Source organism: Lonchura striata, chromosome 1A (genome assembly GCF_050655825.1).
Source record: "Lonchura striata isolate lonStrDom1 chromosome 1A, ASM5065582v1, whole genome shotgun sequence".
Taxonomy (NCBI): Eukaryota; Metazoa; Chordata; class Aves; order Passeriformes; family Estrildidae; genus Lonchura; species Lonchura striata.
In genome coordinates, this window is record NC_140741.1 from 11,341,901 (window position 1) to 11,361,264 (window position 19,364).

The 19,364-nt window shown below is 41.3% G+C and overlaps 1 long non-coding RNA gene across 2 annotated transcripts in view; it reads right to left on the reverse strand.

Moving 5' to 3' along the window:
• The window catches only part of LOC146763377 (uncharacterized), a 52,569-nt gene that overhangs the window by 10,989 nt on the left and 22,216 nt on the right, over window positions 1-19,364 (reverse strand). For both annotated transcript variants that reach the window (XR_014952116.1, XR_014952115.1), the window contains one exon: window positions 12,181-14,444. This is a non-coding gene — a long non-coding RNA (uncharacterized LOC146763377). The remainder of the gene's footprint in view (window positions 1-12,180; window positions 14,445-19,364) is intronic.

Sequence of the window (19,364 nt, forward strand, 5' to 3'; positions counted from 1 at the left end):
GGAAAGGAAAAGGGGGAAGGAAAAGGGGGAAAGGAAAAGGGGGAAAGGGAAAAGGGGGAAGGGAAAAGGGGGAAAGGGAAAAGGGGGAAAGGGGAAAAGAGGAAAAGGAAAAGCAGAAAAGGAAAAAAAGAGGGAAAGGAAAAGGGGGAAAGGAAAAGGGGGAAAGGGAAAAGGGGGAAAGGGAAAAGGGAAAAGGAACCACAAATAAAGCAATTCTTATGGTTCTCAAGGATAATTCAGGTGCACATGGTAAGTGGCACCACTTCCTAGTCCTTTTAATGGTAACCTTTTACTTGAAAAGCTTCATTCAGCATCCTAAAATGTTAGTTATGAAAATGTAAATGGCTTCCAAAAAAAAGAGTCCATTGTTTGAAAAAAAAATAAACATACAACATAAAATATCCATCCTGCGATTTCAAGATTTCTTCATGTGCCTGTCATTCTAGTTAAACAAGTTAAACAGAGATCTGCTTAAATAATAACTAAAACAACTGGCAGCCTCTTTGCTTTCTCTAATTTACCAGAGATACCAAGACCAATGTGAGAATTTCAGCTAGCCCATTTAGGAAGAAGGAAGATGAGAATATGTGAAATATAAATCCAAAAGCTGCAGCAGCACCTCAGGTTGTGTTTTTTTTTTCAAAATTCAGCCCACTGCACACAGGGAGGTCTGTAATAGTTTGAAGTATGGACATGCAGTGCACATCCACCTACAGGAGCATGGCAATATTTCATTTATGCACTGAGAAAACTATTGGATATGTAGGTTCTGTCAGAAGTGGAGACTGAACATCAGAATAGATGTTATTTTCCAGAAGACATCCATCATTCTAACAGGCAAAAACAAAGCCTCAAAGATAATGTAGTTTCTAAAACTGGTCCCAAGAACTGCAAGATGATGCTGAAAAATGTGGCTCTTGTTGAAATGGGAATTATCCGCACCAGCTCAGGCTTCATCTAGGATGTTTGGTAGGGCAACACAATTTCACTTTGTGGAATGAGGACAGTGCATCACAAGAACATTATAAATGCCAGTTTCCTGACATGATTGTTGATGTGTTAATTTTGAGAGCAAATCCAAACTTGCCCTTCAGTTTGCCAGCTTTAGAGAGCAGCATTAGGATCAGTTTGTCAGGATCTCACAGCTTAAGCCACTCTCCAGTGCTGGTGAGGTGTCTGAAAAAGAAAATAAAATCACTGTGCCATGAAACATGGCAGGCCTGGTTTTTAACTCTCTTGCAAGAGCTGCCTTCTTATCTCTTTCCTTCCTTTCTCTCCCTCCCAAAATACTGAGATTCCCCTGTGGAATACTGAGGAGTGGCACTCCTGCATGGAAGCTGCAGGGCTGATCCACGCTGGATGTCTGCTCTGCTCTCTCTGGTGAGAGCAGTGGATGCACAGGGGCACAGGGAGGAGATGTGGGGCTGTTCTGCCCATCAGCAAGCCTGAATCACAAACCACCTTTGGGGTCACATCAGCCCTTGCCACTCGTCCAGGTCTGCAGCAGTTTGGGAAGGAAGGGAAGGGTTTGGAAATAAAACACCTTCCAAGTGAGGGGCTCCAAAATAGAATTCTCTTTTATAAGCTGATTGAAATAATCAGCACACAGTCAAGCACAGTTTGTTGGTTGCACTCAAAGCAAAACATGCTTCCAGCTGTGAGAGATAATTACTATTTATTGACTGGCTTTTGAGGACTTTTAAGCTATATTTAGTTTTAGGGCTGTTTGGGGTTTTTATTTGCATCAGAGGCATTGATGAAAAAGGCTGCTGCTTAGAGCAGTCAGCTGCCTTCTCATGATTAACCTCTTATTTCACTTCAGAATATGTTTCACCTGCAAATGTGCTGGGAAATCAAAATTAATCCTGGGCAAATTCCCACAAGTGCCCCGTTGAACCAGTAACTGCATTCATCAGCATTACCCACTGATAGCCCTTTGTTCTTCTGTAGTGGTTGGGGTTTATTTGAATGTCTTCCCAAACACCAGAAAGGACAGTTAATTATAACCATCTTGCTAGAGGGGTGATTTTAGAAGGGGCTGTAGCAGCTGGAACCAGTGTTCTATCCAGTCAAGTGTTCCTACTACCTTCAGTGACCAGCACAGTTGCTCCAGAGGCAGAATCAGAAACAAAAAATAAGCCCAAAAGAGTTTTAACACCTTCATCTCCAATAGTTACACAGTAGGGCTACATTCTTAAGCCAAGAATTTCTAAATCTCTTCCAAGACAATTTTCTTGAATGCAATTTCTGTTAGCCTTTATTTCATTTGGAGGTGATTTCAGGTGGGACTCAAGGTCTGTGAAGGCACTGAGGGAAACTGGCTGTCCATGCTCTGCTTCCAGTGCTGTCTTCCACTTCGGTGTGATGTGGGGACAGTGCCACCTGAACCATGCAAAAAATGCAGTGGCAAAGAGGAAAGGTCAGTCTACAGCTCTGGTGCCACAGCTTTGGCAGCTGCAGACACACAAGAGGAAGAAAAGTACAAAGAAGAAACAGTGGATCAAAAGAATGAAAAGGTTTTGCTAAAATATGCTTTCCTAAATCAAGATGCTTCTCTTTGGAACTGGGCCCAAAGTTTAAGTCACCTAAAACTGCAGTATTTTATTTTGAAGCAAACAATGTCGCAACTGAAGCACTGAAAACAAAATTTTTTTCCCCCTTATTTTGTTTTCACTGAATGGCTCCAAAGATGTCTTCAGACAAATCCAAAACAGTTCTCATCTCCCCTAGCCTGTTTAATATATCAGGGTCCCAAATGGTCTCATCACAACATGCCAATTGCAAAACTCATCCCCTGCCTTTACAGGGAAATTGTGGAGCACACATGACTAATCTCAGAATTAAAATAGCCAGAAAGAAGCAGCAAGATCAAGCAATAATAATTTTAACTGTTTGTAAAAGGTGCAGGACCACTGGGTACCAAAGAGGTTTGAAAAGCTAAGATTACCCACGATTTTAAAGATTATTGGAATCTTCAGGAAGAGTCAGTTTAATATCTCCTCCTTGTGAATTTGGGGTGTGGATTCAGACAATATATTATAAAAATACATCTTTAGAGAAATATTGCTATCAGCAGGGAAACCTCACAACAGTCCACCACATGTTCTACATTCCCACCCCTGTATACAGCCAGGAAAACACAGAGAAATAAAGAGTCAATTCAGGACTACTATGAGAAGATTGGAATCATTATGCAGGAGTTTTTTTTTCTGCACTGAATGCAGAGATGGGAGCAATAAAGAGAAGAAAGAGTTACAAAACATCACTCTTGCTTTTAAAAGTGGCAAAGAAATTCATTTTGCAGAAGATTTAAGCATCAGACAAGTAGGGACCTGAACCCTCCTTAACATTAAGACTGAGATCCAGACTGTCCTCTGGGTTGCTGTAGACAGAGAGGCTTATTATCAAACTAAAATCTCAACTGTGTTTTCCCATCTGAGGGTCCAAGCAGCACGCCTGTCTATGAACCAGGTGCTGCTTTGAAAAGGATTAAATTCTGTCTGCTCTTGAATTTAATGGAAGCTTTTTTTTTAACTTCAGTGGAAGAAAGATTAGATCAATGATGAAAATCATATCCCGATCCAGAGTGAGATCAAAAGATTCTTAAGAGTATGAAAATTCACAGAATTCACAGAATGACTGGGTTGGAAGAGACCTTCAAGATCATCAAGTCCAACCAAAATTAACATATTATTTAAAAAAAACAAAATGAACTTATTATTAAAATTGCTGGAGAGCTGAAAATCAGATTCAGGTTGATTTGCAGGATAAGGGTAGTTGTTGAGTAAGGCATCCCAATGTTTTTAATTAAGGAGAAAAACAGACAACCTTAAGGCAGAACATGCCATTTAAATAACCACCTTGTGTGAATTCAACCATGACTGCACAAGACACTGCCACCAAAGTGAATAAGATGAAACTTGAGGTCACTGGGAAAATTAGGACTGTCCTAGTGTGTCCCCACCCAATAACATTTGCCACAGCAGAAAGAGGCAAAAGCCTTAAGGCATATTCTTAACTACACCCCATAAAATTGACTCCAATCTGTTTTATCCCTCCTTAACAACAGCTAAAAGAATAAGAGCAAAAGGAATAGTCAGGGGGTTATGTTTTCTCCCCTCTAGTGCCACAGCATTGTTCAGTGTTGGTTTTCTAACCATAACTGCTGGCATCAAAAGAAATAAGAAATATGGTTATTAGCTGTGGCCCAAGGGAGTAGATCAGGTGGAGTTCTGCCTTCTCCACCCAGACTAAATGTGTTACTGATGGAGGAGAAAGATGCACTGCAGGACTGAGAATAAAATATATATAACAAATATATATATATTTGCAGTATAACAAATTCATCCCACTGGTTCTCCATCTTTGATCACAGCCCTGTTTTGCTCCCCACCTCTAAAATCTACAGCACAGGCATGCCCAAAAGGAAGCAATTTAAACATTATTAGAGTGGTGGTCTTGGCAGTGCTGGGGGGACTCGATGGTCTTAGGGGTCTTTTCCAACCTAAATGATTCTAGTTTTCTGTGTTTTCACACCATATAACTGCTTCAAACCAGGAAAAAAAAATATAAATATATTCTAAATACTCCATGATACACTCTGGTTTTCATTTGATAAAACTTGTAGAGAATAATTCATTATATTAATCCAGTTTTAAGTTGGAAGGTGTGAACATCATCACCAGTAACCTCTTCTCAAATGACCATAAAATGAAAAGGTCCGGAGAACAATCTGTTTTCATGATCAGAGGTCAGAGCTGAGCTTAGAAGTGAGAGTGCCTGTGTGTCTCTGTAGGAGGAACAAGAGAATGGAGAGTTAATTTTACTGCTTGTTCATGCTGTATCTTGCCTTTAAATAAATTACTTGTTCTAATTCACTGTGAAGTCAACTAAACAACTCCCATTGTCTTAAATAATTAATCTAGTCCAGGAAATAATTTCAGAACTTTTCAGCACCACCAAATGAATTCAAGAAAAGGAAGAAAGAAGATAGCTTACCCAAGAAAAATATTCAAAGTCCATCTTCTGGTTTCAATATAAATGCATAAGATGCTGGCCTGTGACTTTGAAACACTGGCTGCAGTTCCCTGGGCTCTTTAACTTAACAGAACTTCACTTTTAAAGGAGGAATAGAAATTTTCAATGCATCAACTATGAGCTGGGGAAGTTTTTTCAAGAAAAGCACATCTACAGCATATGGATTATGGTCCCATGGGGAAGGGACTGCATCACATCACCATCAAAGGCTCTTTAGCACGGGACTGCTGTGCAAACTGGAGTCGTGTCACCATCCACTCTTTCTCCACACATTTTTCTCATCAATGTTGAGGCTGTCACTGCACTCCACATGGAGTTGATTCCAACAGATAAACCCTGCCTTAGTCCTGGCCAGGGAGGGAATGCACAACAGCAAATTCATCTTCCATAACACAGCAGAAATCACTCAGGACATGCATTACTCCACATGAACAAAAAAATCACTTGCAAATGTGTCTGCAGGACTAGAAGTGCAGGTCAGTCTTGGGTCTGGCCATCTAAATCACCTCTCTGCCTTTTGGATATATCAGGCCAGAGCTCAGTTTTCCCCGTGAGGAATGGAGATAATGTGATTTCCCAACATAATAAAAGTGACACAAACACACCAAAACCACTCCAAACTCCTGAAGTCCTGCCATGTAAACAGGTGTTAAATTTATATCAGAGAGAGAGAAATAAACTTTAAAGGTGCACATCCCTGTTTCTGTGTGAACCTCCATGAACTTCCCCTTTGGATTATGTCTTTCTAGCTGTGTTTACAGGAAACTGAAAAATGACTGTATGGAATAATACTACGGAAGAATACTATTTCTTAAGGGCTCACTTTGCAGATATTATAATGGATAGCTTAACAGATATTTTAATGCCTCTCTGACTAATGCTGTATTTCCTAGTAAATGTATAAATATATCATTGTTAAATAAACAGTCCTCTAACTTCTTGTAATTACACACAGCTGCAAAAACCTGTTTGCTCAAATGCCAGGAAGCAACACAGAACTTTTTGCCTTTTCAGATTTTCCCATAACCCCAGCAATTTATCCTGAAGCTTAACATTGCATATATATTTTCTTCCCTTTTTTTTTTTAAATTAGAAATCAACTTCTATTTTTAAGATTTCATGGTGCATTGACTAACAATATACTTATGTTTTGGCCTTTCCTCAAAGATCTTTGACAAAGCTTTCACAAAGATTTTACTTAAAGCAAAAATGGTTGGAGGTCAAGGTTGACAATCACAGGTATCAGCTTCCCATTATATCCACAGGTTCATTATCTGCAAACAACTCTGCTATTCTTTGCCAATTAAAATCATTGTGCTGCCTAAAGTATCTGAAATTTATTGAGTTTCCAATAGAAAACAAAAAACCAAACAAGCAGGGTCATAAACGCATAGAAGCCATTTAGAAGGAAAGATAGCCCTAAATTAAAGCCTTGATCCAGACTCCTGACTGCAGCTGAAATTCAGATCCAAACCTATTCACTCAGAAACTAGTGATGAGAGCCATACAAATATTTTAATACATCTACAATATTTCTATACATATAACTTCTTGTCTGGCTTCTTTCCTTGGAAAGAAGGAAATCAGAATCCCAAGTTCAAGCTCTCTATAAAATCTGGGAAATGTTTTATCCACCTCCAGACTCTGACAGCATTACCCCCTGTTTGAATTTTATGCCAAATAAGAAGTAAAACTCCTGTTTTCCAAGCAGTCCAAGATTTAAATACTCCAATGCCATTAAAAGGAAAAGAAAATAAAGGAAAACCAAAGATCATAACCAAAATCACCACTTTTTTAAACTAGTTTCAATGTGTTAGAAGCATTGCTGTTTATCTATTCATTGAATAATATTGGGAAGTTTTATTTCTTACTACTCTGCAGGATAGAGTCCATTATTTAAAAAGGGGTTCATTTCATTAAATTCTGATAGCTCATTTACAAGAATAAAATGTAGGAATAACAGAATCTAAAGACAAGGATAAGCTCTCATCTGTTTTAGATAAGATGGTCTCTGGGCCAAAAGAAGAACGCCATAAATATTAAGTTTAGTTGAGCTGTAGAGCTTTAATCTCACCTGATCAGGGCAAAGCTGTGAATTTTGTCTCAGAAGATACTCACATTTTAACTACACTGACTTGTCATTGCCTGTCTCCAAATTAACATCTCTGCCACACAAATGCAGGTCAGACCTGGGAGTGGTCTGAAGGCGAAAGGGAACAGGAAGAAAAGCCTGGGGGACTGCTTAAAACTCTAATCCTGGAGCATCCTCCTCCAAAAGTTCATGCATAATGCTCTCTCCACACAGCCCAAGAGGATATGGCTGACAAATCCCAGGTGCAAGGAAAAACTTTGGAAAGCATCTCAAAAAAAACAAACCCTTCCACAAACTCTGATTCTTGACCTCGGTCTTCCCTTGAGAATGCTGAGCAATCACAGTAAAGTACCTAACAAAAATTAATTAGCACTCATTCTCCTGGTGTAAATAGCGAGCAGTAGGAAAATTACAATGGTTTCCAGCAGCTGAAGTACATTTTGGTCACGGGGGTTTTCTGTAATAGATAAGCCAGGCACTGTTTTTGTCAGATGCGTGGAGAGCACAGTGGCTGGAACAAGTTCCAGCTTGTAATATTCATCTAATATTTTTCAACAAAATTCCTTCCTCTCTGCATTTTGTTTTCTAGAGCAGTCTGAACAACATCTTTGTGCTAATATCCAGATTGTCAGATAGAGTTTTGAATAGAGCAGGGGAGCTGGATTCTAAAGCAGATGGGAGCCAGCATGATTGTGAGAGAAGGAGGCTGATGTTGGTGTTTCCTGACACACACACGAGGGCAGACTGCAGCATTCTGCTCCTGCTGGAGGGCTGGGACTTGGGCCAGGCAGCTGCAAGAGTCAGCATGACAGGACAGACAGGCAAAATGATGCTGTGCAAGGGGAATATTGTGTGACTTCCACGATCTGGTGCAAACACAGGAACAATGCTACTTCATTGCTATTTTTCACCAGAAAAAGGAATCTGGGCTTCTTTCCCCAGATGATGAACTTTTAGTCTTTCCTTTCTGCTTTATCAAAGCTCCAGGGACCCAGGGCTGACTACAGCTAGTGAAAGGACTGCTCTTTGCAATCCAGAGTAACAGGATTTGAAGCTCAGTGCGTTAATGGGTCTGGTGAAATACAGAACATTAATACAATGGAAGGCCAAACTCTTTCCTTCATTCATTATTTTAATCACAACTGCTTTCTTTAACAAGCTGGAGAGAAGGCTAAGGTTCCCTGTTCCAGGGCCAGTGTTTCAGTCTCAATTATCCCTTGCAGAAAATAACATCAGAGCCATGATGTGTTTTTCTGGCTATCCATGCCAGCCATCTCATCAAGGCAGGATGAAAACAAGCTACCTCTAAAGTCTGTTTTGTACAGACACAGTTTGCCTCGGGAAACAATTCACTGGGCAGAAAGTTCCTGCAGCTAACACAGCCTGCAGTGCTCAGAAACCAACTGTGACACACTTGCCTTCACCAGGAGCTCCCAGAGGAACTTTGCTACCATCACGCTTCTTGCCATCTGCCTCGCAGACACATGAGCAATGCATGCTCCTCATCAGCCAAAAGCTCACAGCTTGATGAGGACCAGATGTTCTTGGGTCTCACAAGGCCTCAGCCATGCAGGCACAGCTGGCAGGGCTCTAATTAGGCATGAACAGGGCTCATCTTCCCTTCCACAGCCATTCATCTATTGACCAACTGTACATTCAGGCACCTTAGGACTTCCAGCTGGCTGCTTACCTTGCTTTGGAGTCAAGAAGAAGGTGGTGTTCATGTCACAATGTCCCTGCTAAAAGTGTCTGACCTTTAGATACGTGCCAAGACCCCAGACACACCCCTTTGGCTCACACCTACCCTACCCCAGCCATGCAGGTGTGCATCAGCTCCTCCCAGTTCAGCTTGGAGCTAGAGTACCTTGTTAAAGCCTTATCTCAGCATGGTCTCACTGTGGGTGCTCTAGTCTAGCTGTGGTGTTAGGGCACAGGTTGGACTTGATGATCTTAGAGGTCTCTTCCAACCTCATTCTGTGATTCTGTGACTTCATCCTCAGAGCACACAGATGGGGCTGGGGCATGGCTGTGTGGTCCAGCAGGCCTGGACAAAGGCAGACAGAAGTTCTGTCAGCTACCACTGAGAAAATAAGCAGAGCTCTGTGTTTTATACAGGGCAGGGTTCTAGACACCCCCATCAGCTTCCTGGATCAGAGATTTTGGTGTACCTTTTCACTGCTGCTGCACTTCTGGGTGCCAATTGTGGCACTGAATTATTTCTGCTGTGCCAGGATGACCTGGAGAGAGCATCTTCCCCCTTGACACTGCCTATTCAAATTCCATTAATTTCAAGATGAAATTGCCACAGCCCACTTCTGTTTGAAGAGTTCTTCCACCAGAAGCCTTCATAACTGTAGACCTCAGCCTTTCAGGTGAGGCTGCGGTGGTGTGTCTTTAATTTGATATTTGTTTAATATCTGTTTCCCCCCCCCATCCCTAATCTCCTCCTCTCCCCAGTTGTCAGTATTCCCTAGCTCTCCCCTAACCCCCTCATCTCCAAGTGGTCAATCCTCCCTTTCCCTGCCCCTTTCCCTGGAACCTTCCCTGTCATTCATCCTAGCCCCCTCCTCAGCTTCCAGACCATTCCCTGTCTATTTAGTGAGGCTCAACACTCTATTGATCCATTTGTACTATTCCACTCCCCTGTTTCCCCTGATAGGTTTGTGCTATGTTAGTTCTGCCCTAAACTCCTCCCCTGCTATTCCCTTAGTGGTTACTGTTCCTACACCCCTCCTCCTGAGTTCTGTATAAAACCTCTGCTCCCGCCCCCGAGGGGGTCTTGGGGCTCGCTGAATAAAACCATCCTGTTCACCCCCAAGTCCCGTGTCGCCTTCGTCTGTCCCCGCGCGCCACGAACTGAACTGCAGAGCTTGCAGGGGAAAGCGGCCGCCCGTTTCTCTTCCCTCACCGCCCAGCCCGGCACGGCTCGGAGTGCCGCGGCGAGAGGAGCGCATGCCGCGCCACAACAGAGGCAAGCTGCCATGAGGGCATAAAACATAAACTGATCTCCCTCCACAGGGTCATCTTAACCAAAATAATTTGGTGAAGCAGTGCCTTATTTAAAATCCTAATTGTATCACTTCAGCTGCACTGAGAGTGCAAGAATCTGAAGGAGAAATTACTGCCCTGTCAATTCCCTATCACAAATATCTTATTTTAAGAGTATGCCAGCTGCCTAAGCACCCAGGAACAGCTCTGGAAATTTATCAGCCACCAGCAATGGGAGATGTATGGCCACACATTCTCCTCTAACAGTGATGCCAAGAGCCACAACTTGCTGCCAAGAAGTCTCTAATTTTTCTAACTTTATGTGTTCTGCTTGATTTTTATCCTGTGGAGAAACAGAGCATGAGCTCCCTAAGATGCCAGAAAACCTTGCTCAGATTTCAGAACACCTGAGAACAGGGAGGGAAGGATAATTGCTCTCCTGCATTACCCTGATCAGCTGATTTCAGCTGATGACACAACTCAGGCTGTCCTGCCATTCCCTCCTGACATTCCAGCTTTTGACCAAACTCATCACAACTCCCAGCACATGGTACACACTGAAGGAATCTGCAAACCAAACTACCTGTCAGCAGGTACAATCCTTGGTTTTCCTCTCTGGAAAGATTTCAAAAATCTTTTAGTATACTGTATTCCCTTTTCAAGTGAATAGAACCTAGAAACTAGATTGAATAGATCTGGATGTTGAAAAATTAATCACAACTTGGTTTCCTACTGCATCCCATCTCTCCTAGGCATTTACTCCATTACTTTTACTGTTCTTGTACTATTTCAATTGGAAAAACTACAAAGAAAGGCATAAATATCAAGCTGCAAAGCCTGTTAAATCCACTTCCTACAGGTGTAAATGCCTGGGTGAAATGTAAGGAACTGAAGAATTAGGACTGGAGCGTTCAAGCCCTGAATGAAACAGGAACCAGAGCTGGCTGGGGGTTGGCTGCAGGATGAACTCTTTAAAAACAGACAGTAACTTTAGCTGCATGCAGGTGCAGCTTCAAAACCTCTGAATTTTCATCAAAACAGAAAATTCCATTGCTCAACTCCGACAGGAAAAAGGAAACCCAAGCTCCTCGCTCTGTCACAAACATGGAGCTATCAAATTTTCAAGGGATGAGTACACAAGAAATAACTTTTCTTGTAGAAGCCCCTTAACTGGGGAGATTTGTTACTTGTTGCAAGCCACATTTCAACCATGAAAAGAAGAAAGGTGTGAAGTCAGAGCATGGGATGTAGGACAAAAGCAATTTGCCTGCTCATGGCTCAGCACTTATGGGTTTTCATCAGTGACCTGATGATCAGCCTGCCCAAATCCTCTCTGGCAGGATGAGAGCCAGTGTGGCTTAAGCTTTGAAGAAGATGTGATGAGAAAGCAGGACACAAAGCACCAAAATAATTCAGCCTTCTGCAAGTGTAGCTGAGGAGTAACCCTGAACTCAAAAAAAAATTCACTTGTCAAGTGAAGAAGGTTTCTATTGTGTTAATTCAAACTTTGCAGGCAATTGCAGGCAATCTGAATTCTGTATGAATGCCAGAGGAGCTTGCATAAACAATTATCTTATAAGAGAGATCAGAATAAACCTCATTTAGAGAAATGTATTTCTGATTGGAGAGAAGCCTGGTTTTTAATCATTAACTAATTAACTCAATCCTGTGTCAGGTCACATTTTGAAATAAGATATCGTAAAACAGTAAAGCAGACTTAGCAACCCTAGGAGAACAACCTCTTAAAATCTCAGAGCAAAAAGGAAAAAAAAATAATAAATGGAAGTGTCTTAGGTCAGGTTTAGTGCATGGTGAGAGCAAGCGGAATACAAAAAAGTTTTTGTAGTATGTTTTCCTTCCATGTTAAAGTAATCAACTACTAATTAGCTCATGTGATGAGCTATTACCATCATGTGTGTCCACATCCCAGATTTATAGCTGGCAAAGAATTCATCCTTCCCCTGTAACACTTGGAAAGTTGCATAAAAATTGACTAATATGTATCTCGTACTGAAAGGGAGTCCTGGGTAAGGAGAGGGGCTTGGAGAGGAAAAAGTGCTTGCCTTGAATGTTTGTGGAGAAGAAAATGCTCCAGAAGCAATGAATCTTCTCCAGAGCCTCTGGAAGTATTCTTTCATCTTCCTGCTGGACTCTTGGCTAACATAGACAACAGAGATTATGCTTCCCCTGCAAGACACAGAAGAGATTATTCCACAATAAGAAATAGCACTAGCTGAGGACCTTGTGGAGGGATAGAAAACAAGAAAGCAGCAGAGCTGAGATCTTAAAACCAAACACCTTAATTTTATAAAACCTTTCTGTGGTTATTGTTGTTGTTTCAAATTAAGAGAGCAGGGTGGAAACTGTGGCCCAATTCTGGATGTTACTAGAAAAGAAATAGTGGAGTAATGCTAATGTAACCAAGGGGAATACATGCATTTTCTACTTTAGTTTTGTATGGATTCAGTTTCTGCATTTACCAAACACAGTTTGCTTTCCCCTAATAAAAATGGTTTCCTATCTGTGTGTGCATGAGCCCCCAGGGAGGGTGTGCTTATTTATTTCACGTTTCTGTGCCAGGGCTCAGCCTGATTTAGAACACACATGGGAGGCAGCCTAAATATTTTGATTCTGACCATTTCTGCTGTCATTTACCACTTGAAAACTTATAATTACAATGACAGACATCTGTCCAAATCAGATGCTATTTCCTTTTGGGAAGTTTTCTGACCACCAGAGGGAATACATCTAAATCAGCTGAAAGCCTGTCTGCACCACAGCCAGCAGCCAGCACCATCATCCTTCCCCACCCCTGCAGGGGTGAGAAGCATCAGTGCACTGCTTTGGCATCTTTGCCAGTCTTGCTGGAGCCTTGCCTTCCCTCTGGGCCCTAGGGAGGTGTAAAACCAAGCTGAGTTCCCAAGGGGAAGACACTGCAATGTGGCTGCCCGTGGGAGATGCTCACAGGCAGCTTGGACATGGAATTCTGGCTGGATCACCCACCTGACCTCCAAGTCTCTGTGCTGCACTCCCTTGCTTTGTACAGAAAGGAGAAACCCCCCCCTTCAAGCGCTGTTTTAGCAGAGAGGGGGCTCAAATGGCATTCCCACCCCCCAGCTGGGCTTTAGGTGGGGGTGTCAGTGGAGCAGGAGAGCGTGTCCTTGAAGGAGATATTCCCTCAGGACATGAGATGAACCCCAGCTCTCCTGCCCTTAGAAATCCCTCTCATGAGCTATCACCTCTCAGCTCGGAAGCGCTGGCAGCTGGTGGTGAATAAATCACAGCCTTTCATCTCTTTAACACAATCTTGCTCCTACCTCCTCATAAATGAAAACGCTATGTTTCCTTTCATAAGAAATGCATGAAAGTGTGGCATTCATAAAAATATTCAATTAAACATATGAAGCATATCCTGCCGTGACCCACATCTCAGCAACAATGTCATCTTTCTTTTGTGACAGTGGGAATTGTTCAGGCAACTTTTGGTTTTGATTGTTTTATTCTATTTTCCTATTTAAAATACACAATTCATCCCATTCAGAAAATGTTTTCAAATCTTTGAGATTAATTTTGCAAACGTAAAATAATTTTCTAGTGCAAAAATAGTAAATGCAACAATTTATTTGAATAGAGGGTGCCAAATCATATGTTTTTCCTCCCTGAAGCAGAAAAATAAAATCCTTTTTCTTCCTCTTAATGGAAAATAAAGAGGAGTTTTGCTATAGGCCAATTAGATCAAAAGGAATAATGGTGAAATGGTTCACAAGAGACAGATCTTTCTTCCCCAGGCTTTTATCTTCTAAATAATTATATTTAGGCCTGAACATAAAAGACTAAAATGTTAGTTTAAGAGCTGATTTTTCAGAAGTATTTTAAATACCTTTCGCCACCTTTGATTTCAACAATCTGAGACAGAAAAGTGAGCCAATGAAGGAAATTATTCACCCCAACAACGCAGTCCAAAATCATTACCTTGAGAGAAAAGTCCACAAATGTACTACTCCACCTTCATACTTATCTCTTGCACAGTTTGAAACCACAAAAGTTTGTGGTTGTTGCACTGAAATGTGAAATGTGTTATCCTAAGCAAAGAGATTTCACTGGAAATACTCAAAGCAATTACTGAACATTTATCTTTTTAATGCTTTTGCTGAAGAACAGGACCATTTAATTAGGAAATTAGATTAAGTCCTGGCTCACTGAAGTCAGTGGGAGTCTGCTACTCACTCCACTGGTTTAATCTTCAGATTTCAAAAGGATTGTCTGTCAGCTAATTGATCAAGTCCTTCAGTGCACTGCTGCAGCAGGTCTTTAACCTCCAGTCTCTCTGTCAAGAGATAAAGAAAATGGATATTTGTTATTAATTTCTTTTTAAAGAAAATGGATATTTTCTTCATGTACAGGCAAAGTTCAGCTGGGCAGGATGCTGAGTTTTCTGGGAGAATGGTCAAAAATCTCTCCCACATCCCAAACTGCATTCAAAGACAGAACCAAAGGCTTCTGTCCTTGCACTGCAAGTTTAGCGCAAAAAAAACTACACCTGGGGAAAATATTTTGGAATTAAAGCGTGATAAAGCCTTATGCCTGTGGGCATATGATAACTTGATATGCCTACAAGAAATAAAAACATTTACTGGACTAAAACATAGTTATTATGAAATACCTAATAGCACTAGTCTAGGTACCACTGGTGTTAAAATGTATAATAAAAATTTATTTCTTTCTAACAAAACTAAACCAACATCATCATAAAATATGCCACCATGTTATTAAAAATGCATTAAAGAAGGTTTTTCTTAAAGACTCATGGAAGTGAGATTTCAGTGGACATAGCCTAAGGCTCAACAATAAGAAAAGATTAATTAAGTCTCAAACCATTCTTACACTGCCATGCTGTTGACACTGGGTGTTGCAAGCACATCTCAGCATTACCTTATTAGTTTTGTTCAGTGTTGCTGTGAATTAATTGAAAAGGTCAGCACAAAAGGCTATGGCAAGGACCTGTTACACATCCCAGTTGGACCAAAACACATCAGAAATTATGGCTGAAGTTTATTTAAAAAAATAAAAATAAAAAAAAAGAGAGAGAATTTATAAAGTTAACAAGTGAGGTATTGGAGAAAAATATCATAAAAAATCTGCTGGAGGCAGACTGCATTCCCCAGCACCAGTCCATGGCTGACAGTCTCCAAGAACAAGACAAACCAAGAGTCTGCTCCAGCAGTTACAGCACCATAATTACACACTGTGAAAAATTTGCTATCATAAATTTCAATTTTCAAAACCAATTCATTTAGTTTTCACAGAATGGGAGAAACAGCTTAGTTTTTTTTTTTGCTTCTGGGGTAGGCTGACATTGAACTTAAACTATAGGAACACAAGCAATCCATATTTAGGGTCTTTTATATCATTTTGAACATCTCTTTTAAACACAAGCACTCGCAATCAGCCAGCTACAGCTGCACATGTATGTGCAATTGCAACTCTACTCTTTGCTAGTCAGTATTTTAAGGTCATCTGCAGCATTAATCCTGCTTCATATTTTATTAAACTACCATTCTCTTCCACCAAAAATGTTATGTTGATCTCCTAAACCCCTCTGGCTCCAGCTGTAATTCTCTTCCACCATGGATTTAGTCTGTTGCAGGTCATTACAGCACCACTTGCTTTAATAAAAACAGGAATGAATTTGTTTTCAGTTAACAGTTGGACCAAAGGGCAAGGCAATGAATAGCTAAATAGACATGAGTATATAATGATCCATGTGAAATGAATAGCATGCACTCTCTGCTTGAAACCCTTACTAAACTTTTATTTGTTTTATCCAGCATCAGCAGGACAAGGCAGAGTAGTCAAGCAACCTTTTCTAAGACTGATTTCTACCACAGGCTCAATGTAGGCCCTTAGTATTACAAGGAGTCACATGGCAGGTTTCAAGGAATTGCATTTTCCTCCTTTGGGTGATGTCGGAATCTGAGGTATTGATGATTCCGAGATTGAAAAAAGTCTCTGTCTGTCAGCCCCACTGCCAAAGCAGAAGCCATAATTGGTCTGTGCTGGTTTCAAGGTTGTTTATTCTGTTTATCTCTAACATGTTCTGCTGCCCTGCCGCAGCTCTGTCCTGCAGGGCAGCATGTGGGGCTCTGCCCTCAGTGGGATGTTACAAACATTAAATACCAGAAACTCCCTGGGCTGGATTTACAATAACATGCCAATATCTGTCACCTACATTGAACAGTGTGTCCCCAGCCTGAACCAACAGAAAAATGCCAACACCACAGTGACACATGGAGGGCATGAAGAAGGAGAAAAAGGACAAGACACACCCAATTTCCTCCATCTTGTCCCCTTTGAACCCCTAATCCAGAATCCTAAAATTTTACTTTTTCACCTGTGCCACACTTAATTACCCTTTATATCAAACACTCAGAGCTTGTAATTCATCCTGTAAGACTGAAAACTCTTTTCCATGGACAGAGATCACAGACAGTGTCTCTGGGGGCTCTGTCCAGGGGGGTTCCTCACCCCCTGCCAGGGTCCCAGACCTGCCAGGGCAGCCAGAGGGAAGCCCTGGATTCCCACAGGGTGAGGGTTTGACTCATGCCCAGGTGAAGGCACCAGCCCTGCAGTGCACACAGCACTGGCAGGATGAGCAAAGAGCTGCTGCCACAAGGTTTTCCACCCCCAAGGCACCAGCTTGGACTCAGGAGCTGTGACTCTGCCTGGTTCTTCTCTGCTGTCTTCTATTGCTACTGCTGTCTCTAGGAGGAAACACACAGCCCTGGATGGGCCTGGCCCAGTTATGTCATCCTTACTCAGTCTGAAGTTTCATTGGGAAACTCAGAATGTAGAAGAAAGCCTCCTTTTCTATATAATCACTAAGATGAGTCAACAGCAGCTCTCACCATGTACCTAGGGCTCTGCATCTTTATTCATCAGCTCTGTCTCCAGGGCCTGTCATGCTAAACCAAGAGTGATCATCATGCCAATTAAGGTTTTTCATTGTTATATTGGGATTTTTACTGATTCACACAGCACTGACATAAAAGCAGAGTGTCAGCCTAAACCCTGCATCGTGAATTCTGGTTAATTAAGACATCAGGTTGCGGCATCACGATCCCTAGCCAAAAGCAAGCATGGAACAGTAAACAATGCCCCACTGGAAATGCTCAGTATCAGTGAGAAAAGCAGCAAAATATAATTTAAAAACTCTGCACTGGACAGGGGACAGTGGCAGTAATAGGCCTTTGAGAATGTAGTGCGATTCTTCTGTGCAGAAAAGTCAGTTTAGTGTGTTCCAAAAAATATTGTAACACTTAAATATCTGCCTTAAATCATGCCTCAGGTTTCAGCTTTTATATTTTTCAGATTCTGTGCTGCTTTACTATGCAGTTCTGAGCTTCACATTAGGGGATGGTGAGCTCTCTGCCCAGAGCAGGGAGACAAAACAATTCCTTCTCTAGCTGGGGACCAAGGACAAATGATCCAAATCTCAGCCCCAGGAGCACAAACAATGTGGTCTGGAGAGAGAAAAACAAGCAGGATGGGACTGCCTGGGCTGGAGCTGGAATGGGACAATGAACTCCAAGGTGCCAATGGAGCAGAACTGATCCCAGGGAGAGCCCCCAGGAGCGCTCGTGCATTTTGGGACCATTTTGGTTCATCTTGGGTGCAGCCCTGGCTGGGCTCTTGTGCTGCCCAAGGTGGATCCAGGGAGGAGATCCTTTTAATAAATCCCTGCTTTATTATTTAGCTCTGTCCAGCCTCTGTTCTAGGGCAGCCTTCCCAAGGCAGCAGAAAGAGCTCTGTAAAGACAGAAAAGGTGATGTTTCTAAAAGTTTACCTAAATGACACAGACCTATCATTGCCCAGCACAGTCTTTAGACAACTGAAAATCTGAATTTAAAAAAAAAGTATATAAAGCCATATTTAGGTATGTACTACACATTTTCTAAGAGTGTTAATTAACTGCTGAGTTACTTTATTAAGACAAAATCAAAAGGGTATCTAAAATACAGGCTATAAAAACTCAGCCTTCCTATCTTCTTAATTTCAGCTGCCATTTAGTTTCCTGATTAGCCAGGCTTCTCAGGTACTTTCTCTCTGTTCCATATCTTTCCCATAAATTTATTTCATATGCACATTTTTTCTCTCTTGCGCTCAGTTTAACAAGAATTAAACACATTTTATCAAAAATGGATAAGCTATAATCAAACACAAAGGGCCAACAAAACCCTACCCTTAATCTCTCATTGATTCTCTGCAATTTCATGTTCCAGAAATTTTTTAATACATCCAGCAGAACGTTCCTCATCTGTGTCTGTGAATGCACACACACATTTATGAAAATTAATAGCAGCCCTACCATCACAACTGAGTAGAAAAAATGTTTCAGAAACTTACAGATTTCTTTTACAAATAATTGTGGTCTCTGAATGAAAGCTCCTTTTTTCACCCATATCTAGGTGTTAGTGGTTTCCATGACAACTTTTTGTCAGCTTGCCACTACTTCCAGCAGGTCTTTGAATTGAAGTTTACAAATGTTGTTATTCAAAGACCAGTTTTAGTATTTGATGAACCCTAAAGCTTTCTTATTAGAGGCTGTTTAAGAGTTGATTTTGACAAAAAATGCCACAGGCCTTCAGACAAAAGAAAAAACCAACCCAACCATGACAACTTCTGCAAACATACATTTGTTACCTTGCAGCCTCGGCAGCCTAACCAAAACACATCATGCTATCACTCAAACACAGTAAGGGGAGAACAACTTAGAAGAAAATCTTCCAAGAGAGAGATGTGGCAACTTGAGCCACAGCAATCAAAATTAAGACTGCTGCAGATTCCCTGGCTTGTTGTCAAAAGCCTGTAGATAGCTTGGGTGTCACAGGGTCTCCTCCTGAGATACAAAATCCACTTTGATTAACCCAGGTTCCTGAAGGGCTGGTTCATGAAAGTACCTGAGCTTTTAATTCAATGGAGAAAAAAATATATATGCAGAAAAAGCTTCTGTACAGAATAATGGAGCATTCAACATGGGCAAAGAATTCTGCAACTTCACTCATTAGATGACAAAACATTTTTTTTTTTTTTTCTGCAGAAGGTGGTCGGAAGAAATTTGTTACCATAAGGCATCTTAGGCTTCCAAAAGTGAAAACTGAAAAAAGAGTTCTGCTATGTCAGAAAAGGGGAGATATTCCAGGAGAAAAGGTTCAACCCAACACCTGAAATTCTCAGGAGACGCCAAACT